The following is a 17,375-nucleotide window of genomic DNA, read 5'->3' as shown; positions in this document are numbered from 1 at the left end:
ACTAATAAATTTGATTTATCTATGGCTGAAATAATAACTATTCCTTTTTTCTATGAATAATCATAAAAAATATTAGGAAGTCAGGAAGTAAAATTATTATGTCTTGAACTAAAAGCTAGTATGAATGAACCTACGGGCCATTGAAAGAGGAAGCCTCAATTTACCCTTGTCAGCTGCTCTGAGCAGGTCCATTTTAGCTATCTCGATTCCGCATTTTAAACATTCCTGTAAATTCCTGCGTTCTTTCTGAAAATCAGAAAGCCATAAGTTTACAAGATCATAGATTCTGCCTCAAACTTTAAGCTCATGGGAAACTAAATAAAACAGGTAATATCTAGGCAAATAAACCTAAAGGCCTGAAATAGCTAGAATTCTTGGTACATTTTTTAAAAAAATATGGAACGCTTCACGAATTTGCGTGTCATCCTTGCGCAGGAGCCATGCTAATCATCTCTGTATAGTTCCAATTGTAGTATATGTGCTGCTGAAGTGAGCACAAATTCTTGGTAAAATTCTTGCATTCTTGATAATAATCTTGGCACTTGATACATTTTTCCTAATAAAGAGCCACAAAATTAACCATATTTTACTTGGTCCAATATTAAGCTTCTCCCTGACTGGGGAGTTTCTTTTTATTTTACGGTCCAACATTTATATTTTCTAACTCTGTGCATTTTTATCACTCAATATTTTGTTCTTGAATATACTGAAGACCCTAGAAACCATGTGCACAGACCTACCACCATCACCAACCATGCTGTTTGCAGTCTTTCTGAAGGAGAGATATAGATTCCCAATGAGCTATCTCAAGGTGGTATATAAAGAAACATGTTCAGGGAGCAACAAATAGCCAGAGGCAATATAATTGGAGATTGGTCAATGAAACAGAGTTAATCTAGTTGAAATGAGAGTAGATAGGGGTCCCTGTGATATTAAAAGGAACTGAACACTCAGGTATCAAGTTCTTATGATAAAATGTGATCTGAGAATTGGGAAAGAAACATAACAACATTACTAATTATGGTTCAATGTCTAATCTGTCAAGTCAAGATATTATAATATTAGAAAACTCCATATCTTAATTCATAATCCTATATGTTTTTTAATATGAAGCATTGGTATGGGACTGCTTTCATTGTTTATGATCCTTACGTTGAATATTATGCTACAAAGTTTAAAAGTCACATCAATTTATACTCATAAACCACTGAACACCTGGGAATATTTGATAATAAGCACAATAGACAACATCCTTGGACTCACTAATGGATTAATTTATTACTTTCGCAGACTTAACATGTAGCAGTATAATGAAACATCCTTGGACTCACTAATGGATTAATTTATTACTTTCACAGACTTAACATGTAGCAGTATGATGAAACTTTCCCCCCTAAATGTGTAATCAGCTGAGACTTTTATTTGTCTCATTTAAATGCAAAGAATAATTTGGTTTCTACCTGCTTCCTAAATCCATTAAGTAGTTAATAACATAAGGACTTGTGTAAGCTTCCTTTATTTAATAGAAATTTAAAAAAATGGAAATTGAACTGAGTGAGCCTTTTCCCAATAATTATTTCCACCAGAGAATTTGGATTATTCTTAGTCGTGTAGAAAAACTAAGTAAAGTCACTTCATTAAAAAACTAGAAGAAACTATTATCTAATTTTGTATAATAAGGTTGGAATCCAATAGATCTATGTACTTTGAAGTTTTACCTTCATCTTTCCACTAATTTTTCCTTTGTGTTGATAGATTCTTTCTCTTTGTGTTTCTCACTCCTTCCCTCTCTCTTTCTCTATATGTTTATATACATATTTCCAATGCATTTTATTTATGTTGGGGGGCCACATCTGACTCTCAGGGGTTACTCTTAGCTATGTTCTCAGATTGCTCCTGGCTTGGGGGATCATATGGGAAGCTGAGGAATTGAACTGCGGTCTGTCCTAGGCTAGGGCCAGCAAGGCAGAAGCCTTACTGCTTGAGCCATTGCTCCAGCCCCTCCAATGCATTATAATGCAAATATGTAATCTCTGAGCATCCTTTTTCAGGTACTTTACATAGGAAAAAACAGATTAAGAGAGATAGAACAATTTGCTCAAGATACGAAGTTAAATTTCATTAAATCATGCCATCTCAAGTCATAGAAATGTGCCCTGTTTGTATCAGCAGGACATGTCAATTAAACAGCCCAGCCCATTCTATTTCTTTAGCCCCATTTCCAAACTCACTTCTTGATTTCAGTAAATCTACTCAGTTACAACAGTTGGGTAAATTTTAATCCTTTATAGAAATTGACTTATTTATTTATTTTTGGTCACACCAGGTGGCCCTCAGGGGTTATTCCTGGCTCAGCTCTCAGAAATCGCTCCTGGCAGGCTCTGTGGAAACATATGGAATGCTTGGATTCCACCCATCCTTCATCCTGGGTGGCTGCTTGCAAGGCAAACACCCTACTGCTTTGCTATCTCTCTGGTCTTGTTTATAGCAATTGACTTTAAACCAGGTCTAGAAAGCGTATCTTTTTTCCTCCATTAGAAATAAATATTTTACATAATCTTTATGTATTATAGTATGTAAAAGACTATTTTATGTAAAATACTTTTTAGTAGATGCTAAAAATAACATATAGGTTTTATTACACTCTAATTATTGTAGTTGTTTATTCACTTGCCTACATTCACACAAATGAGTATAACTCAAGGAGGGGGAAGGAAAGGGACAAGGGAGGCAGGGAAACTGGGTGGTGAGAAATGTACAGTAGTAAAGGGAAAGGTATTGGCTATTGTAAGACTAAAAATAATGAACAATTTTGTAAGCATGGTGATTAATAAAAAATTAAAAGATCACGTTAGTCTTTATATTATAGATTCTAAGGCAGTTCATGGCACAGAACAACTCTTTAAGTAAATTGAAGTGTTATATTGATTTTTAAACTTCTAGATATTGTGATCTCTTCTACTAATATTTTTTTCTATTCCTGTATTCCTTCTTTTTATTTAGAGAGTTGAGTTTGTAACAAAACAAAATAGATGTTTGTGAGTTGCAATATTCTAAGACTAAAAAAGATCTGAAATTAATAAACTTGACAACATAGACAAATGAATATATGGTCCTTAAATTATTAAGTTTTTCTAGGAATAGAGAAGAAATGTAGAAACTGAAGATCTAGATTGTGATGTTTAAAGGTGAACTTACACTTTACTTTTTACTTATAGTCAAACCACACATTTCTTACTAACCATCTGCTGCAATTACATGAAGTAAAACAGTTTCTGAACTTGATTGTGATGAGCTGTGGAGACAAGAACACAGAACATCTTCTATTTTCTGTTTCCCCACCTATAGCACACACTGGAAGATGAAACCCAGAGAGATCAAAGGAAGAGGTCTGAAATATACCATGGAGGCAAAACACGAGGATTTATTTACTAAACATTTGACAGACAAAGTCACTGATAGCATGACATATATGAGCTATGAGGTTGCGGAGACTCTAAGACGCAGCATATATCTTTGTAAAAGAAAAGAATAGATGACCATAAGTAGGAATCTCAGCAGATGTAAACCTAAATGAGTCATCAAACCTACAACACCTGCCACTTTTCACTTGCATCAGGACCCTATGTAATTTATGCTTTAATATTAGAATGTCAATACAAACATCAGGAAACAGGAGTAAACTAGAGTTAAACTTTTCTCTAATATGTGATAAGAAACTAGAAACAGAAAATAAGAAATTTAAAATGATAGATATTAGTTACAATAACAAGCTAAAAAGTCACTCTTCTACATAAATTTCTCTTTTTATTTGAAATCTTAAGCAAGTCTGTGATTTCAGAGCTAACTCAAGACCCATATAAGAGATTAGATTGAAGCACATAGAATTTAATCAGTTATTTTAACTCAGGTAATGTTACTTAAATATAAAACAAAGCAATAGGCTTCCAGTATCTACTTCCTGAAACTACAACACAAATGGCCATTTTTTAAAAATTTCTTTAATATTTAAAGATATTTTTGCTATTTATTATTATGAAAAACTTTGATTTTGTCTTGCAGGACATTTAAGATCAATAAAAATTTGGGCCAGAGAGGTGGCGCTAGAGGTAAGGAGTCTACTTTGCAAGCACTAACCTACGACTGACTGCGGTTCAATCCTCCCAAGCCAGGAGCAATTTCTGAGTGCATAGCCAGCAATAACCCCTGAGCATTAAATGGGTGTGGCATCCCCAAAAAGAACAATAAAAACTTGAGTTTTCTAATAACAGTAAGGACCAGGAGGACTGGCCCATGGTAGGAAGCTTGTCACAATGAACAAGGGATGTATTTAGGCCAGAGAAGAGACCAATATGATGATAATTATTCTGGACAAAAACTGGTACTGCAGGGAGAAATGGAAGAAAGGGGCTTAGTATATGTATGGGACTTTAATACCTTAAAAGCTGAATGCACATTTTCCTCCAATAACACACAGGATGTTATACAATATAAAACACACCTCCATAAAATAAAGAAGAAAAATTATAACAGTTATATTATCATACCATAATGCACTGAAAGCGAAAGTGAAGCAAAAGCAGAAATTGAGGGCTAACACTAACACCTGGAAATGAAACAGATCACTATTAAACAGCCAACAAAGGTCAAAGAAGAAAACAAAGAGGAACTTAAAAGATTCCTCAAAACAAACAAGGGTAAGGACACTAGCTATCAGAACTATTGGAACACTACTGAGTGGTGTTATAAAGAAAGTTTATAGTTCCATATTCATCAGAAAGAATAAAGGGTACACATAAATAACCTGATTGAAAAGCTGAATATTGAAGAATGATCAATAAAAGAAAGCCAAATAGGCAGGAAGAAAGAGATAATTATATCAGAGTAAAACTGAACTAATTGGAGGGGTCAGAGAGAGATAGCACAGTAGTAGGGACTTTGCCTTGCATGCAGCCCATCCAGGATGAATGGTGGTTCGAATCCTGGTGTCGCATATGGTTTCCCTGTGCCTGCCAGGACTGATTTCTGAGAGCAGAGCCAGAAGTGACCCTGAGCGCTCCCGGGAGTTACCCAAAATCCCCCCCCAAAAGATCAATTTAAGAAATAAAAAGCAATCTGATTTTTGCAATTTTTAGTATAACTAATAAACCGAATTTTTAGATAATGCCAAATGGCTAAGTTTTACAGATATTGAATAAATACTATATACTAAGTGCTCTATAAAATCTATTTTATTAAATATAATTTTTCACAATGTCAGTGTACTAGTCTCTATTATATACTTCAGCTTTCCGTGCAATATTTAAGATGGCCACATCAGAGTTATATTTTATAATATTGATATAATTTTTATGTTTATCTTTTATTTTTAATTGTTATTTTGGGGGGGACGCCGGCTTGGCCTGATGTCTTTGTGCTACCGGTGGCAGGACCCAAGGGGGGACTCTGGCACCCCCAATGACAAACCATCGGAATGCACCATCTCTTATCGCTAGAGAAGACCTTCCTATGCCTATGGGGTGCCAACCCCCCAAAACCCAGGCGAGCGGTACCCGTCAGGCTTACCCACAGGTGGAAGAGCACAACACAAAAGTTGGGGGGGGGTCTGTGGTAGGGGTCAAACAAGCACCCCATCATCGACAAGTTGAGCAGCTCGAGCCTCATTCTGGGAGAAAGGACCACCAACGCCGGGCACCCGGATATGTGTTAAATGAGGAAAGTCCAGTCCGAAATGGGCAAACACAGTGCCAGGGTACAAACGGGAATGCCTGCTTGGCCTCGGGCAACTGATGGACAACCTGGAGCGCTCTAGGGGCACCACTGATGACCTGGTGGGTGGAAGCTCTGCAAAGGCACAATGCGGGGTGAGGGGCTGGCTGGAGAAGACCCTACCACGCGAGGCTGTCTGATGCGTCCGAGGGACCCCACCCTGAGCAAAGAGAGATAGGTCCAGCTGGATTTAGCACCCCTGTACTCACCCAGCGGGGAGAAAGAAGCAAGGGCTCATGAATGTTCATCCCTCGTCTGGCATGACTTAGGCCTGGCCTAGGAGAGTGTGACACACTGCCACATTGATTTTATGTTGATCTTTAAGCAATGAACAAATTAATCAACAAATCAAAGCAATCAACAAATTAAAAAAATCTTTTTAAGATTTATTAAGCTGATTTTTTTAAAAATTAGTCTTTTTTTTTCAATATCTTTATTTAAACATCTTGATTACAAACATGATTGTGGTTGGGTTTCAGTCATGTAAAGAACACCCCACTTCACCAGTGCAACATTTCCATCACCAATGTCCCAAATCTCCCTCCTTCCTACCCCAAAGTCCCCAACTGTACTCTAGATAGACTTTCTACTTCTCTCATTCATTCACATTGTTAGGATAGTTATCAGTGTACTTATTTCTCTAACTGCACTCACCACTCTTTGTGGTGAGCTTCATGTAGTGGGCTGAAACTTCTAGCCCTCTTCTCTTTTGTCTCTGAAAATTATTGCAAGAATATCTTTTACTTTTCTTAAAACCCGTAGATGAGTGAGACTATTCTGCGTCTATCTCTGTTCCTCTGACTTAATTCACTCAGCATAATAGATTCCATGTACAGACATGTATAGGAAAATTTTATGACTTAATCTCTTCTGAGCCTGCATAATATTCCATTGTGTATATGTACCACAGTTTCTTTAGTCATTTATCTGTTGAAGGGCAACTTGGTTGTTTTCCAGAGTCTGGCTACTGTAAATAGCGCTTCAATACGTATAGGTGTGAGGAAGGAATTTTTGTATTATATTTTTGTATTCCTAGGGTATATCCCTTGGAGTGGTATAGCTGGATCATATGGGAGCTCAATTTCCAAGTTTTTGGAGGAATCTTCATATCGCTTTCTAGTCTTTTCTTAAGACCCTTCCACCTCTGTTGGATATATGATCCTTCAATGATAAAGAAATCTAAATGAAGATGGAAGCATCGTATTAAAATCATAAAAGTCATACAAGTGGACCTGAGATTATACAGCAAATAAGGCCTATGGTTTGAATGTCACCAACTAGTATTTTATCATGGGTAGTGCAGGTGATGATGATGTGAAAGTCTTAAGGACAATTTGCAGTACTCTATAAACTAAAGATTCCTACATCTCTATGCATCACTTCAGAAAATAAAATTCTAATTTAGTAAACAAATACTCAATTGAGTATTTTGTTACTTTCAGATGAGTACAGTATAAAAAATTAGTCAAAACTCAAAACAGCATATCACACCTAGTAAGCATTTTTTGGTATGTTCTATGATGTGATATTTGAGCAACAAGATCAAAATCACACTATTATCCAAATAATGACTTTATATTTATTGTTTATTAATGGATTACTTTATTTCAGAAACTAAGTAGTTAAAAGTAGTTCATCTTTATTTTGTTTATAAATCTTTATGTAATCTATATACTGTATATTAATAGTACATACATAGATGCTCACATATAACAGTTATCTTTATGCTACTTTCATAAGTTTCCATTTCTAGTTTAGGTTTTCTTTTTGGTGCTGAGAATCTTTTACCTTCATGAGTTACCATCAAACTTTTTTTCATCTTCCAAATTTGCTTGATAGTTAATAATAATCATTATTTAGGAATGTTTCAATTTGAAGTCTATAATTTTTTCCAACAAAAATATTTAAATGGTTATTTGAAAGAAACAGACCAATTGATGCTATAATTTCCCAATACTAAAAATTAAGATTTTGTGCCAAGCCTGCATGCTCTTTCTTCCTTTTATTTATTTTTTTGTAGTTGGAATCAATTGGATAGAAAAAGTCCCTTGAATATTTTGCTCAATACAGAGCACTCATTTCGTTCACAATGGATTTTGTTTCATAACCATAAAATTGAGTTTCAATTTCTAAGATGCTCTAAATCCACCCTCTCATCCAAGAAGCAAGAGTAAAATTTTAGTAAATTAATTCTCTTGGGGTAATAATGAAGTATTGAATATCGAAAGAATTCTTCAGATGTGAACTGAACAACATTGGTAATTAAATTAGTCAAAGAAGCCGGCACGGATGGGCAGCTGGCAGGCCTCCCCATGTGCCAGCGGCCTTTAGGTCCGGCCTAGGGTAGGGGGGCCCGGACCTGGGTCACCCGACCCCCCTCTCCCCCATTCCTCCGGATCTCCAGGTGGGTTCCTGGAAGGAGTTGACGGGGCACACTGGGTTTTCCCCACTCCCAGGCCAGGCCCGGACACTGGCCTAGGGTGGGGCTTAGGGGGTGGAGTTTGATCTGGTGGGTGGCAGATAGCTGCTCAGCTATACTCAGGCTGTCACTGGAAATTTCATACCAGTCTACATTTTGCAAACCGCGCGGGGCTAGCGAATTTCATACCAGTCTACATTTTGCAAACCGCGCGGGGCTAGCGCCCCCGTGCGAACATTTGCTCCTCCCAACCATCAGTACCCCAGATTTACCCATCTTAGCTTTAGTAACACATAGTTTTAATCTCTGACCTAAGACATACAGTAGTTCTAACAAATCCCAGAACTATTTAGAAGGACACAAATTGAACACATATTGAACACATATATCTTTTGAATATTTTATGGGTTTTTTCTTTAACTGATGTAACTTTCTATATATTTTTCTACCATGATGTTTCTATCCACTTTTCATCTTGTCTTTTCTTTGTAAGCTGTATAGTAAGGATTGTTGTTGGAACTGTCCCTCAGTTTGATGCCTGTGATTGAACTATGTCATGGAAATTGCTGGTCTTGTTCCTATTGCCTCCAGATGCACCAATAACGCTTCATGGCATTGATCCTTGTTTGCATAGACACATTAAAATGGGAAAACACCATACATATAGATAAGTTCTTATCTAATAAATCTCAGTACAATGTACCTTACACCCTGAACATTGATATAATGACCTGGCACAGGCCTCAGAAGAATGGGCATCCTCCATTCACGCCGGAACCAGGTAAGCTATCTACGAAACATCCAAGGTCTTTTATAGCAACAGCTGGATGCAGTCCTCTACCAGGAAAGACACTACCAAGGGTCTGACATCGACCCCCTAAAAAGAGACTTCTGTTTACACTGAGAAGACTTGACAACAACAATGACCTGCTCTACAGGACATGGTTCTCTCTAGTGCCCCTTAAGTGTGAGGTGAAACGAGAGCATGCTCTGCACCATCCTGACTGCAATATGGGATATGCAGACTCCAGGATCTTTAATACAGAAGCATAATACCAACAACAGAGACTATGTGAGGAATGGAGGTGTATTGCCACTACAGACGATGACTTGAATTGGACAAACTAGTTTGCCTGGAGCCTAGAGTCAGTCCTGTGCCAGGAAACTTCAGGGGTAGGGTCTCCTTGTATTTAGACCATAATTTGTCTTTCCATGTCCCTTATATTTTGGTGGGCCTATGCAAACAAATGCCACTTTAATACCGTTTTTTACTAAGTTCCCTTGACTCCAATCCTTAAGAAAAACAACCCACTAAAACTTTTGAGGTTAACTTAAACTAGTAAGCATGTGCATGGAACTAGAGAAATGTACTTTGCCCTCAATGTTTAAGGAGTTACATAAGTCTAATGTCTTTAGATTATATTGTGTGCTGCTAAGAAATAGTATGTACTACAACTGGGGATTTGAGGGACAAAGTAATTGTATTGTACATGGGTTTAGTTTTGTTTTTCTTAATGTTCTTTGGTTGAAAGTTCAAGGCTGGGATATCATCGATGGGAATACCGTGAATTTTGTTTATGGGTGATTGGGCTTCCACTGTAACTTTACCCTGTCCTCTTTCTTCGCATCTTTGTTGTCATAATTAAAATAAAAATAATTAAAAAAAGAAATAAAACAAGTAAATATAAAAAAAATTAGTCAAAGAAAATGCTAAAAACAAATTATGTGAGCTGATTTATACTAAGTTCCTAGTGTTATTCTTAATTATTTTTTAATTTGAGATCTACTAAGTTCTCAGTGATTGTGTATATGTATGTACATGTACAGAAGTGACTGCAAATATGTGTGTACATGTATTTAAAATAGCTCGAAGGTTAGGCTGCACTAATATCCTTCAAAATTATTTTTTTAATTTAAACACTGTGATTTCAAAGTTGTTCATAATTGAGTTCATAATTATAATGTATGGCATCCTTCACCTTGAACATTTCTCACCAATGTCTGTTTGCCCTCTCAATCTCCCCTGTGCCTGCCTCTGGGGTAGGTATTATGCTCCTCTCTCTTTCTCTCACTCTCTATATACACATATTTGTTTATAAGATACCTATATTTCCCTTTTTTCCTTTTAAGATCTTTTTTGTCCTTTGAAAGGACACCATGCATAGCACTTTTTCTCCATGCAACACCTAGTTATTATCTCGAGTGATAAGTTTCAATTATCATTGTCATAGTGGTTCCTTCTTTGCTATAGCTGCAGGGTTCCACTCTTTGTGGCAATGCATCTTCTTAACATGGACTACTTTTCCTGGTCCTCTTCACTATTATCCAGATATTATTACCACTTTATGTTTTTTTTTGTTTTGTTTTTGTTTTTGTTTTTTTGGGCCACACCCAGTGGTACTCAGTGGTTACTCCTGGCTGTCTGCTCAGAAATAGCTCCTGGCAGGCACAGGGGACCATATGGGACATCGGGATTCAAACCAACCACCTTTGGTCCTGGATCGGCTGCTTGCAAGGCAATCACCACTGTGCTATCTCTCTGGGCCCTTTATGTTTTTCTTATATTCAATAAGAGTATGAATATTCTCGTCTATCTCTTTCCCTCTGACTCATTTCACTCAGCTTAATACTCTACATGTTCATCTATGGGTAAGCAAATTTCATAATTTCATCTTCCTAAAAGCTACAAATTATTCTATTGTATAGATGTACTACAGTTTTTTTAGCCACTCATCTGTACCCAGGCACTTGGGCTGTTTTTAGATACTGGCTATTGTAAACAGTGCTGAAATGAATATAGGAACACAGGTAGTATTTTTTATATTGTGTTTTTGTGTTTTGAGGGTATATCCCTAAAAGTAGTACAGCTAGACCATATGGAAGTTGAATTTTCAGTTTATTTGAGAAATATCTATATTGTTTGAAAAGGACACAATAAGTTGGTATTACCACCAGCAATCAAAGAAAGTCTCTTTCACCAGCATCTATGCCAACACTGGTAGTTCTTGCACTTTGTAATGTGTGTGCGTCTCTGGGTAAAATAATACCTAATTGTCATTTAGATTTGCATTTCCTTGATGGTTAGCTAAATTATATTTTGTAGTTGGCTTTTAGAGAAATAGTAGAACTAAATTTCTCATTTTAAACTCTTGGAAAATATTTATATACTTCATGTGAAATTTTTCTCATATATAGCAGAAATGAGACAAATGTTTCTTTATTCTTTTAATTATTTCTCTTATTTTATTTTTCTCTATTTTTAACATTTTATTTGTTTGATTTGTTTTGTTTTGTTTTGTTTTGGGGCCACACCCAGTGATGTGCAGGGTTTACTCCTGGCTATGCACTTAGAAATTGCTCCTGGCTAGCGTGGGCGAGGCAGACACCTTACAACTTGTGCCACAGCTCAGGCCCCTCAATTCTCTTTTATGAGATACCTATTAGTATATTTAATATCAATACAATTTTTGTCTACACAGGCATGTTTAAATCTCCATAGTGTTTTGCATGCATGTTTTGTATATGCAGATATTAAGGTTTTTTTTCAATGTCATAACTTATTTTGTAAATCAGCAATTTTAATCATATTATGTGTGAGCTAAAGGAAATCACTTGATCTCATCAGGAAGAAGCTTATCAAGAAAGAATGTCTCAATGGACTAGTCTCAATATTTCTGCCAGCTAGATGTTACAGTTCTATTAGTTTAATTTTATTATCAGCTATAAAAAGAAGTCAACAAATATATATTGCCATTAGGTTAATTTCTATAATAATCTTGGCTATATGTGGATAAAGAACTCAAAATAAGCCTTTACATTGTAGGCTCTTCAAAGTTCCAAACCTTGGTTTGGTAATTTAGTAAGCAAAGGTGGCAGAGTTAACACCACATTTATTAACCCCTTTTTAAATTTAATCTCTTCATTTGGAAAAAAAAGTTTTAATTAATTTTTATTTACTCTAACATAAATAGATTTCCATATTTGAAATAGGGGTTGCAAAGACCTTTGCAGTCTAGGAGATAATCTTTTTGCAGAACTATGCAAAAGGTTGTTGAAGTTATTGACTGAATTACTTCCTAGAAATTACTTCCTCCATATTATATATGTGAACAATGACTTGAGTAAGTAAATAACAAACAATTAAGTCAAAATCAATAAATAAGAGTTTGACTTTTAACTCAAGTATGCAATTTCAGATATGTATTGCCTCTCTCAAAACTGTTTAATTCTGGTGATGTGACCAGAATTCAAATTAGTGTTTGTTCCCAGAGGTAGATCTTAACACAAATTCTTGATTCATAAGGACAATTTGAACATTCTGTGAAAAACAGTATAGTAGTAATGCATCAATAGAGTCAGTGCAGAATTTATCATAGTGTATGATATGTCTAATTAGAGGACCAATCTATGGTATGAAGCTTGCCACAAAAAGCCCAAAAAGCTGTCATTGCAGTTAGGATATCCACAGCAGAGTGCTGAAAAGGGATAAAGTGATCTGCATAGCAGTCCTTTGTTAGCAATAGTACAAACCACAGTGTCACAAAGGGGAGATAAAAGAGAGCTAGAGAGAGAGAAGTAAGTTAAATAAAATAATAATAGTCTTATAAATATAAAATCTAAAACATTCATGGATATCATTCAACTAAAGAACCATACTAACATTCTCTGATTTGTTTCAATTTTAGTACTTGTATTGCCAAAGCAAAAAAAAAAAAAGATTCTAAATACTTAATGTAAATACTAGGATTTAACAAGTAAGAAAATATGTGGATATAACTAAAGGTGTGTTTCTCAATGTAGAAAGAAAAAAAGATGTGAAATAATTAGGACTTTAAACTTTATTATATAGAATTATAGAATGCTTAATTACTGTAAATAAATGCACAATATAATCAATTAATTAATTAACAATTAATAAATAATTAATAATAATTAATAATTAATATATAAATAATTAAAAATAATCAGTAGCTGAAATTAAAGATATGTCTTAACTCAATATTTTAGAGCTAGATATTGGTAAAAATAACAAAAATGTTATTTAAAAGAATGCTCAAAATGTTTAAAAAGTTTATTTCTGAGTTGTAGGATTTGACATGATAGACACTTTTATATTTAAAACAAACAGTTCATATTTCATTATACATACATTTTAATTTACTATTATATGTGTATATAGGTAGTGTATGTTTAAAATAAAAATATCCATATAGAATTTATAAAAAAACAATAAAAATAAAATGTTAAACTTTAATTTAAATAGGAACACGAATTATAAGTCAGTTTTGGAAAAGTAAGTCAAGGAATCATTTAATAGCTATATAATTTTATATCTATTTTTTACTATTTTTATTTTTATATTTAATAATTTTAGTTTTTATATTTTTATATTTATAAGAAATTTTTAGCTGTCAGTGGTAGCTATATTTTAGCCATAAATGTAGTAGTAAAAATTTTATTACTTATCTTTGGACATTATAGGTAATTCTTTATAATTCTCTTATATATTTTTATATAACATGCATATAATGATGTTATAAACAAAGTATGTTTAAAATCGTCATTGAGCATTTATCTTGTCATCTAATTATCAGAGAAAGTTAACATATGGATCAAAAGGCTACACTATATCAAATCACATGGTCCCAAGAAACTGAGGCAGAGCAGCAATAAGCTCCTCCTTTGACTCAGAAATGTCATTCTTGCACCCTGTCAGCAACCCAAGAGAAAGTGAAGTGCCAGAATGAGCTGAGGGTTCTTACAATCATCCAGGTAAGTCTCTACCTAGTTGCAAGGTCCCAACAAATAGAGACAGAGAGACTGTGGTAGAAGGATCCTCTTCATGACTCACAGTGTCATTCTTACACCCAGGTCAGTACCACAACTGAACCCTTCTTCATCACCATAGCACACACAAAAAACACCTTCATACTTCAAAGATCACAATGAAAAAGCAACACAGAATGCAAGCAAGCTTCATGAACAAAGAAGTTACAACCTTTCAAGTAAATAAAAAAACAAGCAAACATGAAACTCATAGCCAAAAAACTAAAGAATACATGAGAGCAGAAATGAAAAATCTTCAAACAAAAATGACAGAACTGAAAAAACTTGGTAGGCTAAATGATAAGCTCAAAGGAGGTCTCACAGCAGAGTAAAACATGCTGAAGACAGAATCTGTGAGCTCGAAGATGAGGTGAATAAAATCTCCAGAATAGCAAAAAATGGAAGAGTATTAAAATAAAAACTTAACAAGAGAACTTTGGGATGAATTCAAGAGGGACAACATTCATTTGTGTCCCAGAGGACCTCTAAAAGAGATCCAAATACAAATAACACAACGGTTTGTTGTATGTTGTTTACTTTGCACATACCCCACCAGGGTTCAGTTCCAGACACCCCATATGGTAGCCTGAAAACTGCAAAAGGTATTTATTAAGTGCAGAGCCAGGAATAACCCTTGAGCTTTGCCAAGTTTGTCCCAACTCTCCAAAAAGAAAAAAAAAATACTCAAAAATTAGATGTTAAATGCGCCTAGTATCATGTTTTTAAAGATATAGATATTGATAAGTATTATTTAATTCACCTAGTACTTTATTATTTTCTAAAATAATTGCAGGGTATATAGTAAAATGTGATGCATTTTAAATATAACTCTACTTTCTACTTAGTGCCATCTTCTCTACATTTTTTGACCATAACTCTCTCAGCATGAAAGAAATCAAAAATTCTTCACTCTTATCTGAATATAAAGAGATAGGCTTCAAATGCTGTACATTATGAGATATTTAAGAATGCTTTTTGTGGCTTAGTCATAAATTCTTTTAAATTCCTGCTTTCTATCTCTGTGAAATTTCCCTGAGGACACACAGAGTTACCAACTATAACGATATAATTGAACAGTATCTGTGAATGACATATAGCTAGCCTCTGCCATCCTCTATTATTTTGAAAATAAAAAAGTATGGAAAAATCTATTAGAGCTATGTTTTAACATATATGGTAAAAATTCTGATTCATTCAATGCTACAGAATCAAATCTTGTTACAATTAATCTAGATGAACAAGCATTTTTACTTTATCTCCCCCATTCTGATTCATTTGATACTAGCTCATGCTTAATCATTTTTAATTATCAAGTCAAAAATACATTCATAGAAAAGTACTTAAATAAAAGAAGAAAACACAAATATGAAAAAAATTATTTTTTCTCATGGAAAGTGCTGTTTCATCTTGAGGACAAACAAAAGCCCCTGCTCTAGCTGATTTGCTGTCTGTGGTCATTTGAGAAGCATGGAGGGTCTTGAAATTCAAAGGTTTGAGAAGCATTTGCAGAATATTTTCATCCAGTGTTATACCAATACCATATATTTTTCTCTGATATCAATGTGTAGGATATTATTTACAGTGTGACTGTCAAGGTCACAGAATAGAAATTTTATAAAAGATGAAAGAAGCCAAGTTTTAAAGTAAGATGGATTTCTGAGACAAGGCAACAGTTTCTTTTTTTCTGTAAATATACTTACTGTCATACAGATATCGTTAAAAAAAATACTTAACACATGTGGAAGATCATTCCGAACATATACTGTTGTTTCCTACAAACAGGGGATACTTTTAAAAATGGCACTGGTTCTAAGTGTATTTTTGTTGTTGTTGCCTGAAAAAAACTGGGTGTGGCTCAATAATGAAAAAATCATATTATGACATATCTTATACATCTTAACTCTTACTGTGTGTTTAATTGTCTTTTTTTTTAGTTCAGGGGCTAGTGTGTGTGTGTGTGTCTGTGTGTGTGTGTGTGTGAGAGAGAGAGAGAGAAAGTGAAAGAGAAAGAGAGAGAAAGAGAGAAAGAAAAAAATACTTGTATGTGTGTGTGTTGTGCTCATTGTGCTCAACTAGCACAATGCATTGTACCTTTTGACAGTGCTCTGTAGAGAATGAAATTTGTTTTTACTGTATGAAAAGCATGCATTTGGCCCATTGAAATGGTTGCTGAGGCTCTGAATTTTTAATTTTTATTTTATTCTTTAAATTAAAGTAACATAATTACAAAGATGTTAGTATTAGAACTTCAGGCATGCAATGTTCCAGCATGAATCATATAACCAGTGTCAGGTTCAGTCTACCAATAACCTCAGATTTTCTTCCATCCTCAGATTTTCTCTTAAACAGACACATTTTTAAATATAGATATTGTAAATTGGGTCTCCAGCTTGCAGTGTTATTAGCTCTGTGGTTAAGATATACACATGTATTACCCCACTACACCATCAACGTACTTGAAGCTCTGGTTCCTACTCCTGTTTTTTCCCATCTTTGGCCTCAATTTCTTTTTTTTGCCTCTGCCCTTGTCATTTCTATAATTTTGGGTCAAGGGTAGTTTTTGTACCCTCTTATTTTAGCTTTCAGAGGAACTCTACCTACCCTGGTGATTTTTTAAACTGCCAAGTTGTTTTGGGCTGTTTTATTTTTGTTTTGTTTTGTTTGCAACTCAATGATACTGTAAATATGACATTCACAGAAAAGGCGCCCTGCAAAATAGATGGTGGTGTCTCCAAGATCATCCTTGAAACTAAGGCTAGAGAGGATAAGGGAAATAATAAAAGGGCTCAATATTATTTTCATCAGCAGGGATTTTAGTAATATTTTTGTCTCCAAGTACACATCTAAACTGATATTTGTAGGACAGAGATAAGGATAGATGAAGACATCAGTAGATCCATATTTTAGAGATCAGGAAAAAAAATCACAGATATATAATTAAGGTCTCCCATTATGGGATTTTGCTATAAAGGCAAGTATACAATGCTATCATCATCATTTTCATTATCAACATTATTATCAGTTATTATTATTATAAGATATCAATGCTATCATCATCATTTTCATTATCAACATTATTATCAGTAGTAGTAGCACCAGCATCGTTAATATACTGAGCATAAAATACCCAGAACTACCGATTTATACTTGACGATTTTACCTTTAAGGTACAATGCATTAAACAAAATTCAAAGTAATTGGCTTTATTATTTTTAATAACCTGGCTTTGCCTCCATTGTTTAGTGTCAAGTGCTTGGAAGACAAAAATATTTAATCAATAATGTACATTTATTTCTCTTGTCAGTCATTAATCTTCAAAAATTGCAGTCAAATTTTAGCTGCTTCCTTCCAAATAAGATAA

General features: G+C 34.6%; 1 protein-coding gene and 1 non-coding gene across 3 annotated transcripts in view; both read right to left on the bottom strand.

Annotated features, from left to right (window-relative positions):
- NRG3 (neuregulin 3) overlaps positions 1-17,375 on the bottom strand; it is a 1,117,732-nt gene that overhangs the window by 121,521 nt on the left and 978,836 nt on the right. The window lies entirely within an intron of this gene.
- On the bottom strand, positions 391-497 carry LOC125995299 (U6 spliceosomal RNA). The gene has a single exon (XR_007490845.1). It is a non-coding gene; the product is annotated as a U6 spliceosomal RNA (small nuclear RNA).

Source organism: Suncus etruscus, chromosome 17, assembly GCF_024139225.1.
Source record: "Suncus etruscus isolate mSunEtr1 chromosome 17, mSunEtr1.pri.cur, whole genome shotgun sequence".
NCBI classification, from domain to species: Eukaryota; Metazoa; Chordata; class Mammalia; order Eulipotyphla; family Soricidae; genus Suncus; species Suncus etruscus.
Note: the sequence above shows the minus strand (reverse complement) of the source record. Positions and strands in the feature narration are given on the sequence as shown.